The 18273-nt window shown below is 44.1% G+C and overlaps 1 long non-coding RNA gene across 1 annotated transcript; it reads left to right on the top strand.

The window, feature by feature from the left end:
• Positions 1-2349: 2349 nt before the first annotated feature.
• LOC149859726 (uncharacterized) lies at positions 2350-16461 on the top strand. The gene is made up of 3 exons (XR_016443524.1): positions 2350-4038; positions 5083-5275; positions 15603-16461. It is a non-coding gene; the product is annotated as an uncharacterized LOC149859726 (long non-coding RNA).
• Positions 16462-18273: the final 1812 nt, after the last annotated feature.

The raw sequence follows: 18273 nt of genomic DNA, 5'->3' as shown, positions 1-18273 counted from the left end.
CAGTCTGAGGACATTTCTGCAGTTGGTGTGTGCTCTTCTTGGATGGAATGAAAAGTAAAGGCTTCTTTATTTGTCATTTCATCCAGGAAGAGCACACACCAACTGCAGAAATGTCTCCAGCCTGATGAAAGGTTTTTAAACCCAAAATCTTGCTTAACTATTTTTTTCCAATTATTTAAGTTGTTCTAATAAAAGATATCAGATTCACCCAAAGAACCTTGTCTTTCAAATGCAAGGCACTTCATCTTAGCCTACTTACTTCACAAATGAGAATGCATATACATTAGATCACACTCAGACCATGACCAGACCAAAACACAGTCCTAGCCAGGGTCTTTCTTAAATGCAGGGGTGACACATAGGGGGTGCACATGCACCCCCTGAGTGTGGCAGTGCACCTCAAATGAAAAGGTGCCACCAACATGGTCAGTGGTGCCTGTGGGCAGTTGCTGCTCCCTGCTGGCTGCTGCTGTCAGGGGTGGCTGCAGGTGGTCACTGACCTTTGGTCAGCGCTTTCCACCCCCTGACCCTACCACCAACAGCACTGGTGCCATCTGCAGGAGCTCCCCTGCTTACCACTCCCCCACTCCCACCATACCTCCCCCAGCTGCCAGGGGCATGAGTTGTTCATGCTTAAATGTATATCCCTCAAGCTCTATAAACCTAGAACAGAATTGTAATACTAGTTTGGAGGATAATCAATAGCAAAAGCACTTGAATAAATATCCTTTGAAAATTCAATTTCTAGCACTGACCATAAAATGTAGTACACAGTGCTGCAAAGATACTGTTTTCCTTCCATTTTGAATAAAATGAAGCCTGAAGCTACTCTTAAGAAGCTCCAAATAAAGTTATCAATCACCTTCACATAATGTTTATGGAGCTGCCATTGTGCATACTGATTTTTGGTACTGATCTAGCATTTCATACATCCCAGGCTGGCAACTGCTTCAGTTTTCAATCCTTATTATACAGCCTGGAAATCAACTGACAGGAGCAAGTGACATGGAATTAGAGAGCAGAACATGAAGACTGATAATTAAAATTAGACTAGTATAAGAGCCAAAACTCTTGAGTTCTGCGTCTGCTGTTATGGACTGGCCTTCATCACCTGAGATTCTTGAGCGTGACTGTAAATGGCTTTCTTCCTTTCAGTTTTTCTTCCTTTTGTGTACTACACAGTAAACAAAAGCAGCAGTTATCTACATTCACCACCCACTTACCTTCTTTCTAACTTGCATACTAATGGTGTTTTAGAAAGCAATGCGATGAGAGTTTTGTGAACTCCTATAGAAGCATGTTGACTTATTCAATGTGAAAAACAAAACAAGCATTCTACCAACACTCTTAAACTTCCCCCAAGGAGTTTGCCAACCTATACACAAGTGTCCCTAATATACTTTCTAAGGAACAGCTACAAAAGAGAAAAGAATTGGATAAGTCAAGCTAGTGGAGAAGCAAAAGAGCAGAAGCAAAATGAAGAAGAGCTGCTTAGCACCAAATGAGAGTCATTGAGCGAAGTGGAAGTTATTCTTCTTCAAGAGGTGGAAAGATATCAGAACTATGGTTATGAAATATTCATGGAGACCCTCCAAGAGGGTCAGAACTTATTGACATGGTAGATGTTAACCCATGTCTCCTTTTAGAATCCTCTGGCAAGTCTTCAAAAAGGTAAGTAGATGGTCAAGTACTGTTAAGAGTCTGAAGTATAGGAGGGAGACAGATCTATTAATTAATGCCATATTATCTGCAAATCTAGAATCCCTGACATGAACTCTTGGGTTTAAGTGTTCAAGACAGAAATACCATGATTGAATCATAACTGTAAGTTTAATAGTTATTATAAGTTTAACTATGCCAGAAGATACTAGCAGGCATGAAAAAAACATGTTGACAAGGTATACAGCAAAAAATAAAGTTCCGAAAACAACAAATTTACCCAGCTACCCACAAAGGGAACAGGTCAGGTGATGGCAACTTCAGTGTTCATAGGTGGTTTTTACTCTCTGGGGAAAAGAGGAGCAGAGACAGTCTGGTACTTGTGCATTTATAATAGCTTAGTTTCCATGCAACTTATTTCATGCCATAATTATTATATCAACAAATGTTCATTGCAGCACAGCTCCACTCCTCCTGAATAGATTGTAAGCACTTCTTGTATATCTGTAGCATTTATCTTGTTACTTAAGAAATTGTCTTTGCTAAGGAGTCTTAGATCTACACAAAAGTCGTGATGATCAAGTTACCAAAATTGAGCACACACTTACATCATTATGCAGAAAGAAGAGTGAGTATCCAGGCAACAATTCCGCTGCTGCTGGGATTCACAGCTGCTAGAGCAGGAGGGAAATGAAATTGCTAAATTCTACAGATGGCAGCAGAAAGTTCCCAGATAAGTGGCCATAAACTGTATTTGCCTCTGTAAAAGCAGAATTTTAGCTCCATTTTATACATCAGTCAAGAAATGTTTATGCTACTTTTCTGAAATGCTGTGGAAAACAGCTCAACTGACATGCCTGAAAAATGATGCTCCATTTATCTATGGAACAGATACAGTGTGGGCAACAGCAGTCCAAGCTTCTCTACATTGCCTGTAACAGGTTGCAGCTTCCTGGCGTCATCTTCCTAGTCCTCCGCACCTAGCGGGGGCGCCCTTGGATCTTTCTTTGGGGTTATTACATCCCGCCCTATACTCGCCTGCCATGTCTTGGTGGAAATTAGGATGATGTTCTTGCGAGCAGGAGGCTGCCTATTGTATTGGGAGTGTTGGGGCCTTTCCCCTATGTGGGACTGACCCCTGATTTTCTCTAGCTAGGCCTCCCTGTCTAAACCCACTAAACAGGGTTTGACTCCAAGGCTCTAGCATTTTCCATTGTCTTAAGGCCTGCGGCTCCTTTTCCTGCTGCAATCTGGAGCCTGGTCCAGAGGCCCAGGCCACAAAAAAAATACTAAAATAAAGCTGCACCACAGGCACACCAGAGCTCCCTGGCTTTTAAGATCGCACCTTGCTGGTGCCAGAGTTTGCGCCCCCTCCTTCAGGGCTTCTCACTGCCCCCTCCTCCAGGGCTTCTCTCACTGCCCTCTTTGCTTGGGCCTTCCCACTGCCCCCTGCTCTGGGGCTGGGGTCAGTGCATCCCAAAATGCTGCGCTCTCTGTGGTGCTGGGGTCCCCACACTACTGTGGATCCCCTATGAGGCCTCCTCCAACCCCTAATAGCCTCTCCCAAATCACCGGTCTCTTATACAACAGGAAACAAAACACAAGCCCCTGGGCTGTAACATAAATTCACACTGCTCAGCTATAACATTATTCCTGCTGCATCAGGAGGGCTCTATGCTTCCTGCAGCCTCAGAGCTGTACCTGCAGTGTGGCCTCTCCCCTCTGCTTGCTTTGGGAGAGCTCCTTCCCCCATGGCTGCTGGCAGAGAACTGCCTACCTGGCCTCAGCCTGGGAGTTATATAGGAGCCAAGCCCTGCCCTTTCCGGTCAGCTGACTCCCACTGGTTGCCATAGCAACCTGTACCGGTGCCTCTTCATTACTACTTTAAAAAAAGCAGGCACCTCAGTGCCCTGCTACATTGCCCAACCATCATTTATCCTGAAGAACATGACTGAGGTCATCAGGTATCTCAGCTTCCACCAACAGCAGTTCTTTGGCTCTTCTAGAGACTTTTCAGACATGCCCATCACAAAGCTCTTAGTGGCCAGAGGGTAAATTACAAAAGTTACAGTTAGTTATATGCCCAATTAGCACTCATGGCATAGTATAGCATTTTTGTCTAAGTATCAGTCACTTCAGGTTCCTCAAATATAACCATTCTCTTCCTCTGTGCCAATAGGGCTGCAGCCAGGACCTGAGGCCCATTTTCAAACACATCTCCTAGTGACACACCTTTGTCCAAACACTTGAGCTGCTGCCTCCTCCATCTGCCTGTTTGAGGTTAAAGATTCACTTCCTCAGAAGCAACTGACAATGGTTATTCCCAATAACAATGAATAGCTTTGCACAATAAATGGAAACAAACCATGCAAATAAGAGGTAAGTGGCATAAGCTCGTAAGTTCAATTTTGAGATCATGTATACATCTTGTTTATCATACTGAAAGTCTTCAAGATAAAGGTTATGTACAGCATCTGTGCGGAATGTTCTCCATCAAGCCCTGAAGTTAGCAAATCTGCCTGCTCAGTCAGTATCTCATTTTGGGTTTACAATTGCTCCCTTCCCAACTACCCAGTCTTATAGCAACCAAAGACCTTGCCAAGTTGCACCACAGGGTTTGAATTATACACATTCTTCCCTACTCAACCTAAATTGCATCTATACTGGTTTCTGTCAGCAAAGCCTAATTCATCTTCCATCAGAAGCACACAAGTAATTTTGGCACAGCTGCCTTTTTTGGTTTGCTTTGGTTTGGTTTTTCTGGTTTTTTATAGGTCAGGACAGTGGGCTGACTTTGTTCAGATCAATCCAGCAATGGATTGCTCAATCCCACAATTCACTTTTCTGCTCAAAAAGAGTAAAACAGATTTTGCTTTGTGGGATGGCTGCAGAAAGGGAATAAAATGTAATGCAAGAGGGGAAGAGTGGGCAAATAGACTTAGAACAAACACGTGTTCCATGAATGTAGCTCTGAAATGCTTTGGCATTTCCAGTATTCAATGACTGCTTTTTCATTGCTCTGCCGACCAGATCCTATGGTGAGAGAGGTCTACTGCATGTGGGGAGCAAAGATCAGTGACATCACCGAAAATATTCCCTTCCATGAGCTGGGGGTCAGACTCAGGAACTCAGGGGCACAGGTGGTATTCTTCTCCATCCTTCCAGTAGGCAGCAGCCAGAGGTGCCAGGATTTCATAGATTTCATAAATTTCATAGACATTTGGGCTGGAAGGGACCCTGGAGGATTGAGTACAGCCCCCTGCCCTATGGGCAGGAAGTCAGTAGGGATCATAGGACCCCAGCAAGATAAACATGCAAATGTGTCTTGAAGGTGTTCAAAGTGGGTGCTTGAACCACCTCCAGTGGCAGTCTATTCCAAACCTTGGGGGCTCAGACAGTAAAGAAGTTCTTCCTTATGTCCAGCCTGAATTGGTCGCAATGGAGTTTGTGACCATTCGATCCTGTCATCCCTTGGGGTGCTTTAGTGAACAGACGTTCAGGATGCCTGCATCAGGGTAGTCAACCGGCGGCTCCAGAGATGGTGTCTTCAGGAGGGCTTCGGATTCTACAACCATGACAGCACTTCCAGGGAAGAGGCTTCATCTCTCTCCTAGAGGTAAGCATCTGTTCTCCCACAGGTTGGCTGTTCTCCTCCAAAGAGCTTTAAACTAAGTTCAATGGGGGATGGGGAACTGGTGGTAGATGAGAACCCAGGGCTGGAAAGCCACAAACAAGGCACCAGACCTAACCAGGTAACCACTAAGGGGAATACAAACCATCAAGGCAACAGGGCACCAAGAGTACCCACTGGGGGGATAAAATGTCTTTACACAAATGCCAGGAATATGGGCAATAAGCAGGAGGAGCTCACACTCTTACTTGCTAGCACACAGCATGACCTAGTTGGCTTAACTGAAACATGGTGGGATTCTACCCATGACTGGGCATAGGCATTGAAGTATATAGGCATGACAGAGTGGGAAAAATAGCAGGGGTGTAGCTCTCTATGTTAAGGGGCAGTACACATCTTCCATCATCAAGGCAGGGGTAGAGGAGGGGAATACCAAGGCATTGTGGGTCAGGATCCAGTGGGGACCGGGGAAAAGGACTTAGTAGTGGGGGTCTACTACAGACCTCGTCACCAGGATGACAAGCTAGACGAGATATTCTCCAGGGAGCTCTCAGATGCCATATAGGAGCAGTGTATGTAAGTATGTATGTATGTATATATGTATATGTATGTATATGTATATGTATGTGTGTGTGTGTATATATGTATATGTGTATATATATGTGTGTGTGTATATATATAATATGTATATGTATGTGTGTGTGTGTGTGTGCGTGCACGTGCGTGCTTGCTCATGTATATATATATATGTATATATGTGTATATGGCATTGTGTGCATGATATACAAATTAGTGATCTGTGTCTAACATTTGGGATGTATAGTGTATGTGCCTGAGCTGGTAGTGTGAGTGTGTATGCCTAATAGGGGTGTATGCACCTAGTGAATGTGTGCTTAATGGATTTTTATGTGTGCATGTGCAATTGTACACCACACCCTTCTGTCTAGCAACACAATATTGAGATCCTGAGCATTGGCCTGACCCCTCAGGGCAACAGGATAAGCCAGGTAACGTTAGGCCAGTCAGTCTTATCTCTATCCTTGGGAAAATACTGGAAAAAATCATCAAAGAGCGCATTTGTGAAGACCCAGCAGGGGAAATGATGCTAAAAGGAAACCAGCACGGGTTTGTCACAGGTAGATCCTGCCTAACAAACCTTATAGCCTTTTATGACCAGGTCACACACTGCCTTGACACAGGAGCTGAGGCTGATGTCAGCTCCCTGGATTTTAGGAAGGGCTTCAACACAGTTTTGCATCCTATTCTCACAGGGAAGCTAGCAGGCTGTGGAGTGAATGCTTACAAAGTAAGGTGGGTGGCCAGTTGGCTTAAGGACCGCACCCAGACAGTGGTGGTGGATGGGTCATTCTCGGCCTGGAAGGAAGTAGTCAGTGGGGTGCCACAGGGTTCGGTCCTTGGACCGGTGTTATTTAATATCTTTATCAGTGATTTGGATGAGGGTATGGAGAGCACCCTCTCCAAGTTCACAGATGATACCAAGTTATGGGGCAAAGTTAACACACCCGAGGGCAGGGAGCTGATACAGGCTGACCTGGACAGATCAGATCAATGGGCAGAACAAAATAGGATGCAATTCAACAAAGATAAATGTAGGGTACTCCACCTAGGAAGGAGGAATCCTTAGCACATCTATAGGTTGGGGGATGACCTCGTCAGCAGCTCAGAGGGTGAGAGAGAACTTGGAGTCATAGTGAACTCCAAGATGAACATGAGCTGGCAGTGTAATGAAGCCATCAACAAGGCCAATCACACCTTGTCGTGTATTAGCAGATGCATGACCAACAGATCAAAGGAGGTGATGCTCCTCCCTCTATGTGGCATTGGTCAGGCTGCAGTTGGAGTACTGTGTCCAGTTTTGGGCACCGCACTTCAAAAGGGACATGGAGAATCTGGATAGGGTTCAGAGGAGGGCCATTTGGATGATTAGTGGCCTCCATGAAAGACCTTATGAGGGGAGGCTGAGAGATCTGGATCTTTTCAGTCTTCACAAGAGACATCTGAGGGGAGACATTGTAGCCACCTATAAGTTTATCAAGGGAGGACAACAGGGAATTGGTGATGCGCTATTTACCAGAGAGTCCCAAGTAACTAGGAATAATGGGTGCAAACTAGTGGAGATTTAGGTTAGACATTAGGAAGAAATTTTTTACACTAAGCATGGCCAGAATCTGGAATGGGCTTCCAAGACAGGTAGTACTATTACCTAACTTGGAGGTTTTCAAGAGGAGGCTTGATAGGCACCTGGCTGGGGTCATCTGACCTTGGTCCTCTTTCCTGCTAGGGGCAGGGTTTGGACATGATGATCCACTGTGGTTCCTTCCAACTCTACAATCTATGAATCAAGACATCAGAATCCTTTATTCACTTAAATAATTCCGGAAGTTCAAAGACTATCCATTTTAAAATATTTTCTGCTTTGTGGTACCACAGACATTTTAATTAGTCACAGAATTTACCAAAGAACAACAATACCCAATTGCCCGACTGCAGTAGAGTTGGGTAATACTGGCCACACTAGTCTACACAAGTGGCAGACTGCACAGTTGTTATTTATGCATAAGCAAGTACTAAACAACTGCACAGTAACTAGTGTTACCATTGTTACTGCACAGTACCATCGCTGTATGTTTTTTTCAGATGCTACTGTGCAGAAGCGTCTCATGCCTGCTGGATAGTATGGCAGATGTAAAGTATATTTTCCTTTTCTTTCCTTCTACTCCACTGTCTTTATGACTTCCTGGTCTTGGCTTCTTAATAGGTAAAGAAACTCTCTCTCTTCCATCACTGCTTGTTCACCACTCCCTGCTCTAGCCAAAAGGCAAGAGACTATTTCATTTATCTGCATTTTGTTCCCAATATGTGAATCCAAATACAGCATATTTCCACTTCCAGGACAGTCCTTTCTTTAGGCTTTTGATTGATACCTAACTGCTGCTTCTGGATAGAAGAAGAAAAGCAAAAAGAAGAATCTGATCTTCTTATAAGCTACTAATGAGATGATTTTAAGAGAAACTCTTAATACATGCTGACTGGCTTAGCCCAGTACTGTATTATTCAAATCACCTGTATAGGTCGGTTGCACTGTTTTAAGTGTTCAAAATCAGAATGAGTTCAGATAACAAAGAGGGGCCAGAGAGAGGGTGAAATCAGTGTTAAAAATAAAGCTATCCAACATCTGAGGATAGATGCCCAATATTTAGTGTGTACGTATGTGGGTGGAAGAGGTCTTGCAAATACAGGATTTTCTACATCTTGCTCTGGCTAGGTCAGAAATATAGATAGACTAACTTCCCTTCTTACTTTCACCATGTTTGAGCACATTTAGAAGCTGGAAGATCAGAGTAGGTAGAATGTTAAAGAGAAGGTGAAGTTAAATATTTCAGATCTTTATTTCATTTTGCACACAAGTTAGAGGGTCTCTCTTTCTCTTTCTGAACTCAGTTTGTTCCAGCTCCTAAGGGAAAAGTACCCCAAAGTATCATTTTAGATTTTCTCTTATGCTACCTTTCAACCCATTCTAAGAGACAAAGGTGAAACCAACCCACAAAATAGGTACTTCTTGTATGATCTTGTTTAGAAGTCCTAGAGAAGGACTTATCTCTCAAATTCTAAATACAATCCCAAAGACAGGAAAATAGCTATTGGTTTCACCCCTGTAACATTTATATGGATTGGGAAGCTGGTAGAAACATTCAGATCTGGGACCTGATTTCTATCATGAAGAACCCAAAGTTTGAAGAGTGTTTCAATTAATGGTTTTATTCAAATGGCAGGTCCCACTTTGGGAGACCAGAAAAAACAACCTCCAACAACCACCATCCTCCCCCACCCTCAAACAAACAATTTTCCCAGATATAAAGTGTTTACTTTGAGTTTTCAAAGAAGGTTTGCCCCACGGGAGAAGATTCTTATTCTATTATCCAAACCAGTGTGCATATCCATAATTTGAAAAAGAAAAAAATATTCTAACTTGACCAACTGGCTTTTTAAAAAGAGGATAAGATAATTGACGAGGTATTTTAAGATGTTAAAATTCAGTTTACTTGAAGACTTCGTCTTGTCTAGACTAATGATATTTATCATAATGTAGAGCACCCTCACCCTTTTAACAAGAAGTTGGAGATCATCTAAAATTGGCTACTGTTCCAAACCATGAACAACACTTGATTCAATCCAGCTTAATGTACCCTGAGTCAGCTGGAATGGCCATGTCTGTTCACAGTACTGCTGTGGGAAGCCAATAATCTTCTATTATCTGCCAATGCATTTTTACCACATATTTAACAAAATAAACAAACAAAAAAGAATAGTTTTCTTATTTTGAAACTATGTAATACATTTTGATCCATTGCTGTTGCTTAGCACTCAGAAGACTGACATCATGTTTGGTCATCCAAATCCACACATATTATAGCAGGCACATATACAAGATATTCTCTTGACTTCTTCTTTTACCCCGTTACCCTGTCTGCAGATTATGTACCACAGTAAAAGGGAAAAGATAAGGAATTTTGTATACTGCATCTCATCAGACAGTTTCACCTCAAGGTCAGGAAAATTCTTTTGTATCTGGACTCTTGGAAACATTTTCTTTGATTCTCTAGATTACCCACCCTTCTCTTGCTTCTCTAGAACTTGGGGGGAGGGGGATTGAGGGGAGAGAAAAGGCGGGGTGGGGTGGGACGGGAGAAAGTGTTAAAGGGTTCATTCAAGTATTATATTTAGATTGCCCTAACCGAGTTTAGGATGATTGAAATGGGTGGATGTTCAATTATTCACAGGGCTTTAGTCACCTCACCCTAAAAATGGTGCACCCCGTCTAAAGTTAGTTCTCATCAGACAAGAGCTAGCTTTAGATTGGCATGTGTTAACCTCATCTGAATGCTTCCATACATCCCCAGCACAGTCCTGGGGCTGGGAAAGTCCAGCTACTCTCCACAGTCCCAGGGCCCTCATATTTTTATACCCTTCATCCCACCATCACTAACCAGGTTTCCCCTCAATAACCAGCCCACCCCCTGACTGGGCAGCCCCACATGGATATGGCAGCCCTGTCCTTGAACTCTCCAGGCCCTCCTCCTCCCCAAATCCCACCAGCACCCCCACCCCTGACTGACTAGCCTCCAACTACCTATGTACCTCCTCCTAAGTAGTGAATGTTTACATGCAGCTATCCCAGTTTAGGTTTAGGCAGCTTAAACTGAGCTGGGTCCCCCATTATCACTTGTTCATGTCATAAGGCTGGGGACAGAAGTTACACATAAGCTGATTTAAATTATCAGAAACTGGTTTAAACCTGTAACAAAACAGAAGCTTAAGGCACATAAGCCAGTTTTAAAATGGCTGAAATTAATTTAAAATAAACCTGGTTGTATGCAGTATCAGACTTAACTGATTTGGGTCAAACTGGTTTATGGACCTTCTATCCCAGATCCCTTCTTGGTTTAAGTTAAATCAGTCCTCCAACATCCTAACATTTCACAGCCTTGGGCTGGGCTGGGCTGTCCTCTCCAGAGAGCAGGGCTGGCCCTGCCCCTCTGCTCCCTAGCTGGAGCAGTGAAGGCTGGCTGACAAGGGGGTGGAGGTGGAGGCAAGCCTGGCTAGGGATGCAGCCCAGTCTGCAGGGGGGCAGGGTGGGACTGCCCCCCCAGCAAACCCCAGCTGGGATCTGGGGCTAGGGAGAGGGGTTAAACACCCCTTCCCCCACTCAAACTTATTGCTGGCTGTGACTGTGGACTACAAATCCCAGAGGCACCTGGAAGCAGGAAAAGGGAGTGATAAGCAACCCTGCAGAGTCTGGCTGATCTAAATCTGGACTGCAAATCACAGGGGCAGCAGGAAGAGTAAGTGAACACACAGGCAGAGAGCCATGCTCTAGTACCCCCCAGCCTCTGGCTTAAGACACTGCAGGCATGTGGCTCCATTTCTTGAGTCAACAGTAGATGTCTGTTCACTTCTGTTTCAATTTAATCTGTGAAGTTTAAACTAACCTGCAAGGACTGAATCTATTCAGCCTCAGGCTTTTTGACTGTCTGTACTTAGCCTAAGAGAACAGTTTGGCAGCCTTTGGTGGTGCAGTCAGGACTCAACCAAGACAGGGTTGCATTCTGTTAGTAACTGTACAGGATCCATGTACATGCCCATGCTCCCTGCCCTAGGAAGCATACACTCTGAGTCTTCCTATGAGATTCATGAAAACCATTTGCCATATAAAATCGCCAAGATAAATTAAATGATATTAGGGCTACTTCTCTGATTCACCCTCCCAATTTCAGACGTTTCATGACATGAAGGACCTGGAGCAGTTTGGATCTCACTATTTAAATTCTGTTTGTCCTTTTCTGGCATTAGAAAAGCAAGCTTAGTTTCTAACTAAGTTACACAATGCAATGCTAGAACTACAACAAATTAAACAGATTTTGGACTATCAAAGTTTGAAATATGAAGCAATCGTATTACCCACTAGGAGAAAGTCATTTGCTGCCAGCTATTGTAATTACCAGCTGTTAAATTAGCTATTTTCCATTATTCTACAATGAAAAATTTATTGAGAAATACAAGGATGAAAATCAAATAGAACAACAGAATCGAAGCAAAGGTGATCTTAGTAATAGTGCACATCAAAACTGGACTTCTTGGCAAACTGATCAGAGGAAGCTGGCACAGTGCTTCTTTCACATTACACTCATCTATAGCCAATAGGGATGGTCTCATTTTCAGAAGCACTAAGTTAGATCTTTTTTTAAAGAGACAAAGGAAAAAATACGTCTGGCAGACACATGGCTTATTTTACCACATTGTAACATCTGTTTATTATTCAATACGTACACTTGGATGGGGGATTGCATCCAAGATATTTTCTTGTAGTTACAAAGAAAGCTGTTAAAAAGTCAACATTTGCTAGCTACTGCAAGATAGTTCTGCACATGGTGGGGAAAGTGGGGACAATAATAGTATGTCCAACACTTCTGAGTTGTAACTGTTGGCATATGCAAGCCAAAAAATATGGAGAATGTATTAGTCCTGTTTTGCAGCTATTCAGATTTAACTCTCACATTTACTTAAGTGTAATCCACAGCAGAACCTTATGGTGCATTCAGTTACACCAGGGTATCATGCCAGAATGTCATAGAAATAAAGGGAAAAATGGGTGGTTTTAAGTGGATATAAATAACCTAACAAAATGGAGATATTTTGTTGTCCATTAAATTAAAGCAAGACTGCATTTGGAGAGGTCGCTGGTTTTTTTTTTTACTGAAGTAAGCCCAGAGGTGCATACAGATAGCTAGATTACTTCTGCAATACCCTACAAAAGTGAGCCTATAGTAATAGTATGTTAACACAAGGACTATTTTACATACTCCTACCACTGGTCCAGTAGGTAATCCATCTTGTTGCTGCTAGTTAAGCATTCCATAACTTTTTACAAATTCAGAAAAATATAGAAATATCTTTATTGGAACTAACTGAGCTAAGTTTTTCAGGTTTTAATCTTGCATCCAATAGATAATTGTTTTTGTTAGGGCCACTGTCCAAGTGACAGTTGCTAAACAATGAATTCTGTAGTATAGTTTTCTCATCAATCAAGCCATATAAAAGGCTGATTCTGGAATTTAATCTCTTTTTGCTGTCAGCTGTCTAAACACAGTGCTTTTTAACAAGATGTTTTTGTTCTAAGTCAATGCACTCCATCCAAGTCTTGTCATTACTTTGAAAAATTACACGCATGATTCCCAGTCCCTGGGAAAGTGGAACTATCTTACAGATATTCCTTAGAACTGAATTTATTTTCAATAGAGTTAGGATGATCATTGGCACAATAGCTGTCAAAGCAGGAAAACTGAATTTAGGATCCAAACATTTTCTGGATTTGTTTTTTGTTTTTTAAATTAAAACTGTATGGATTCTAATTTTAAAATTTAACCAAAGATCAAATAACTCAAAATTAATTGCATCCATTTAAGCACCTTGATTTCCCTTTAATTCAAGACTGAACCTAAATGCATATTGGAAAAATACCTCTGTACCTACACATGAACATCTACATAGGGTCTATTCCATGACTTTTAGTGATCATAAATATTTTGGATGGCAAGAGACTGAAGTCTTCTGTTCATTGAAACCCAGTATAATGAACAGCCAGGCATGCATTCCAATTCTGCTCTACTCTGAGTTTAGTGTCAAGATATGGCTAGGTCAATGCATCTAATTCCCAGCTTCTTCAACTAAGAGCCCTGTCCCTCTCTCCTTTCTATGCAGAATTCCTTCCTTAGATGCATAGACATTAGGGTTGGAAGGGACCTCATTAGGTCATCAAGTCCATCCCCTTGCCTGGGCAAGAAAGAGCAGTGGAGTCAGATGACCCCAACTAGATGCTTGTCCAGTCTTCTCTTGAAGACCCCCAAAGTAGGGGAGAGCACCACCTCTCTTGGAAGTCTATTCCAGATTATGGCACCCCTTACTGTGAAGAAGTTCTTTCTAATGTCCAATCTAAATCTACTTTCCATCAATTTGTGGCCATTGTTCCTAGTTACTCCAGGGGATGCCCTAGTAAACAGAGCATCTTTTATTCCCTGCTGCTCTCCCCTGATGAATTTATAAGCAGCCAGAAAATCACTTCTCAGCCTTCTCTTGAGAAGGCTGAAGAGATCTAGGTCCCTCAGTCTCCCCGCATAGGGCCTTGCCTGCAGGCCTGTGACCATACGAATGGCCTTCCTCTGGACCCTCTCAAGATTCTCCACATACCTCTTGAAGTGCGGTGCCCAAAACTGGATGCAGTACTCCAACTGCAATCTGACCAGTGCCACGTAGAGGGGAAGCATCACCTCCCTGGATCTGTTAGTCATGCATCAGCTAATGCATGATAAAATGCAGTTAGCCTTGTTGATCAGTTCATCACATTGACAACTCATGTTCATCTTGAAGTCAACTATGACTCCAAGATCCGTCTCCTCTGCTGTGCTGCTGAGAAGGTCATCCCCCAGCCTGTAAGTGTGTTAGTTCTTTTTGCCCAGGTGCAGCACTTTGCATTTGTCTTTGTTGAACTGCATCCTATTTTATTCAGCCCATTTTTCCAACCTGCCCGGATCCATCTGGATCCATTCCCTACCCTCTGGTGTGTTAACTTTGCCCCATAATTTGGTATCATCTGCAAACTTGGACACAGTGCTCTCTATGCCCTCATCCGAGTCACTGACGAAGACGTTGAATAGAGCCAGTCCAAGGACTGAGCCTTGCAAGACTCTACTGTCCACATCTTTCCAGGTCAATATCAACCCATCCAACGTCACTCTCTGGGCGTGACCCCTAAGCCAATTTGCCACCCACCTGGCCATGTAATCATTTACATCACAACCTGTCAGTTTATTTATGAGACCAGAATGCAATACCATATTGAAGGCCTTCTTAAAGTCTAGGCAGATGACATCTACCTCGACTCCTGCATCTAAGCATTTTGTGAGCTGGTCATAAAAAGAATCAAAGTTAGGCAGGATCTATCTGCAACGAACCTGTGCTGATTTCCCTTCAGCATTATTTCCCCTGCTGGGCTCCCGCAAATGTGATCCTTAACAATTTGTTTCAGAGTTTTCCCAAGGACAGAGGTGAGACTAACATAGTTTCTTGGTTCATCCCTCCTCCCCTTTTTGAAAATAGGGATCATGATGGTCCTTTTCTAGTCCTCTGGGACCTGACTGGAGCACCATGCGTGCTCGAACAGCCATGCCAGTGGCTCTGCTATGACACTAGCCAATATCTTCAACACCCTTGGATGAAGTTCATCTGGGCCTCCTGATATGAACACATCCAGCCCCGCCAAGTGCCCCTTCACTAAGTCTGCACTAACAGTTGGTGGGCTGGTATCCCTCCTGTGTCTATCTATGATCCAATTGGGAGATTTGTCTTGGTCTGTGTCTAGGAATGCAAATGAAAAGAACTCATTGAAGAGCTCAGCTTTGTTCCCCCTCCCTGCCACCAATTGCCCTAGTTTGTCCTGTAGAGGTCTTATGCTATCCTGTGCCTTCCTTTTGATCCCTATATACTTGAAGGACTTTTTGTTGTCCTTAATTTTTGTCACCATCCTAATTTCTAATCCTGCTTTGGCCTTCCTGATTCCCTGCAAGTGCATCCAGGGAGGTATACTTCTTCCTGGTAGCTACCCCCTGTTTCCACAGCCTGTATACCTCTTTCTTTGCCCTTAGGCTTTCCTGGACTTCCCTGTTCAGCCAAGATGGGGTTTTGGCCTCTTTGACCCCATTTATGTATAATGGAATTGTCTCCTTCTCCTCCATAGGATCGCTGCCTTGAGGAATGACCACCCTTCCTGGACCCTCATTTCACCAATGCCTCACTAACTAATCTCCTGAGCACACTGAAGGCAGCCTTTCTGAAGTCTAGCATTTCAGCCCTGTTGGTTAGTTTACCCACCCTTCACCGGATAGCGAATTCAATTAATAGATGATCACTATTCCCTAGGTTACTGTTAGGGTGACAATATTTGCATCTTAGGGAGCATTGGATCTGCAGCTGAATAAAGACATGATCTGTAGCTTAGCAGAGCTGCTAACCACAAGGCAGAATGATAGCATAAGCAAATGGCTGGCTTAGCTAAGTAACCATCTTAACTGTGTCAACCATTTTCTGAGGAAAAAGCAGCAAGTGAATCTGTGTGTCTGCGTGCTGTGAATGAGGTGATGTTTTAGGAATGTGGAAGATGGTACAACCCAGAACAGAAAAACAGACTGGAATGTGGAAAACAACATGTAATTGGTTACAGAATCCTAAATGAACATATGAGAAAAGGTGAATGGTGTTTGGTGAAGAAGCCTCCAGAAGCTTCCAGGTTTTGGTCAAAGTCTGCCCATTGACTGAAAAAGAGAAGTCAAGGTCTTAGACATACACTCATAGCAAAAAACATGTAAATGAAAGAAATGCATAGGCAGTTCCATGATAATGAAGCAAACGGTAAACAGAGGCAGAGCTTAAGATGGGAGGAGAAATGGGAGGAACATAGAAGGAGCGAGGGTAGAATGAATGGTGATAAGCATAACCCAAAGTGTATAAATGTGGGAAAAAACTATTGTTCAGTGTGGCTCCCTGGTTTGTTGGTTTTTGGGAGCTAGTCTGAAGCTGTCTCCTTTCTAAATAAAGCTGTTGTGAGCAATGTGTGCAAGCAGCATTTACTCCCTATCTGCTCTGGCTAATGAGTAGCAGGACTCATAAGCAATTAGATCATAGTCCCCCAAGTCATTGGGCACCTCATGGAGTTGGGGTGTAACAGTTACCTTGTACCTGCAGATTCCCCGCCAGGTCATCCCCTGTGGCTAATACCAAGTCCAGCAAGGCATTTCCCTTAGTGGGATCGTATACCTCCTGCATTAAGTGGAGGTCCTGTATGCAGGTTAAGAACCTACTTGACTGGTTAGATTTGGCTGACCTCCTCCCAGCAGATGTCAGGGTAGTTTAAGTCACCCATAACCACCATATCTCCTGACCATACAGCCTCTGAGAGCTGTCTGGAGAATTCCAGGTCTAGCTCATCCTCCTGGTGTGGCAGTCCATACTCCTGGTGTTAGCTTGGAGTACATTTTATAACTAATGTCTACCAGGCTGTTTGGTCCCTTATCTTGTCAGTACAGTATTATTCCCTAAAGTAAGGCCATGGCATAATGCAGTGCCATGGAGAGATAGCTATACTGTCTAGTACCTGGATTACCAGGGCTATCTTTGTGCAGCACTTCCCAGGCCAGATTATGCTGCTGGTTAGCACTGATGCTATTATACTTTATATGGGTCTGTAACAGATGGTTCTTGTACACGTAGTGGGGGTTTAGTCCCCCAAATTGAAATGGTAGATTTTTAATTGTGACAATGAAAAACCCACTGTTTCAATTTAGAGGGTTCCATCACTGTTATGATGAGGGCCACAATCCTTTTCTTTTTCTTTGCAAAGCCTGACCGCCTCTCCTATGGCCAGTGGGCAAGCTGGTGGCAGTTGAGTATCCCCTGAGCTGTGGGGGGGCATGGTCCTTCCCTCCATGGTGGGAGCTCCCCCTGGGGCTTCCCAGATGGGTGGCTAGTGGGCCAGGTGCTGCCCCAGCTTGGAGGCAGTGCCTGGCCAGATCCAACTGTTCCCTGACCCCACCCACTAGCAGCCCACCCAGGTGGCCCTTGGGGGCACCACCACCATGAAGGGAAGGACTGAAGCCTCCCGCAGCTCAGGGGGTGCTTAGCCCACTGACAGCTTGCCCCTCCCAGCTGCAGGCAGCCTCCCCAAAAAGCAGGATTGGGTCAAGGAGTGACAAGGGAGCTGATCCTTTATTTTTTTTCCAGAGCCTGCCCACCTCTTCCGTTGCTGGGGGGTGAGCTGCCAGTGGGGGGGTGAACCTGCCCAGGAAGCAGTACCCCATACACTGTAGTACCCCACCACCTTCTTACCACCTGGGAATGGGCTGGCTTGCCCATGGGGCAGTGCAGGAAGGCAGGAGGGTAGCTTGGTGTGCTGGCAGCCAGAAAAGGTGGTAGGGATGGTGCATGAGGCACTGGAAGGCCAGGCAGGCTTGGGGAAACATTGGATTGGGTGCCTCCGAGCTAGGGCAGCACCCACCTGCTAACAGCCCACCCAGGTAGCCCTGGGGGGTGCCACCACTGGAGAGAGAAGGACTGGGGCCCCCTACAACTCAGGGGCCACTTGGCCTACCAACAGCTCACTGCCCCCCGCCCCAGCTGTGGGAGACATGGGCAGGCTCCACAGAAAAGAGAAGGCTTAGACCCCTCGCCCCTTCTGCCTTCAGCCTGCCTCTCCCACAGCTAGGGGGTGAGGTGTCGGATTAAAGGCTGCAATGCTACAAGTAGCTATGTTGCAAAATACACTACATGGAGATGTGATTTAGTTTGCAACATAACAAACTAATTTAAATAGCAAAAAAAAATCCCATATGTGTAAAATGTGATCCAATTAAACT

This window comes from Crocodylus siamensis, chromosome 7 (genome assembly GCF_052110815.1).
Source record: "Crocodylus siamensis isolate JL-2025a chromosome 7, ASM5211081v1, whole genome shotgun sequence".
Classification (NCBI taxonomy): Eukaryota; Metazoa; Chordata; order Crocodylia; family Crocodylidae; genus Crocodylus; species Crocodylus siamensis.
This window is presented reverse-complemented; position numbering and strand designations above follow the sequence as displayed.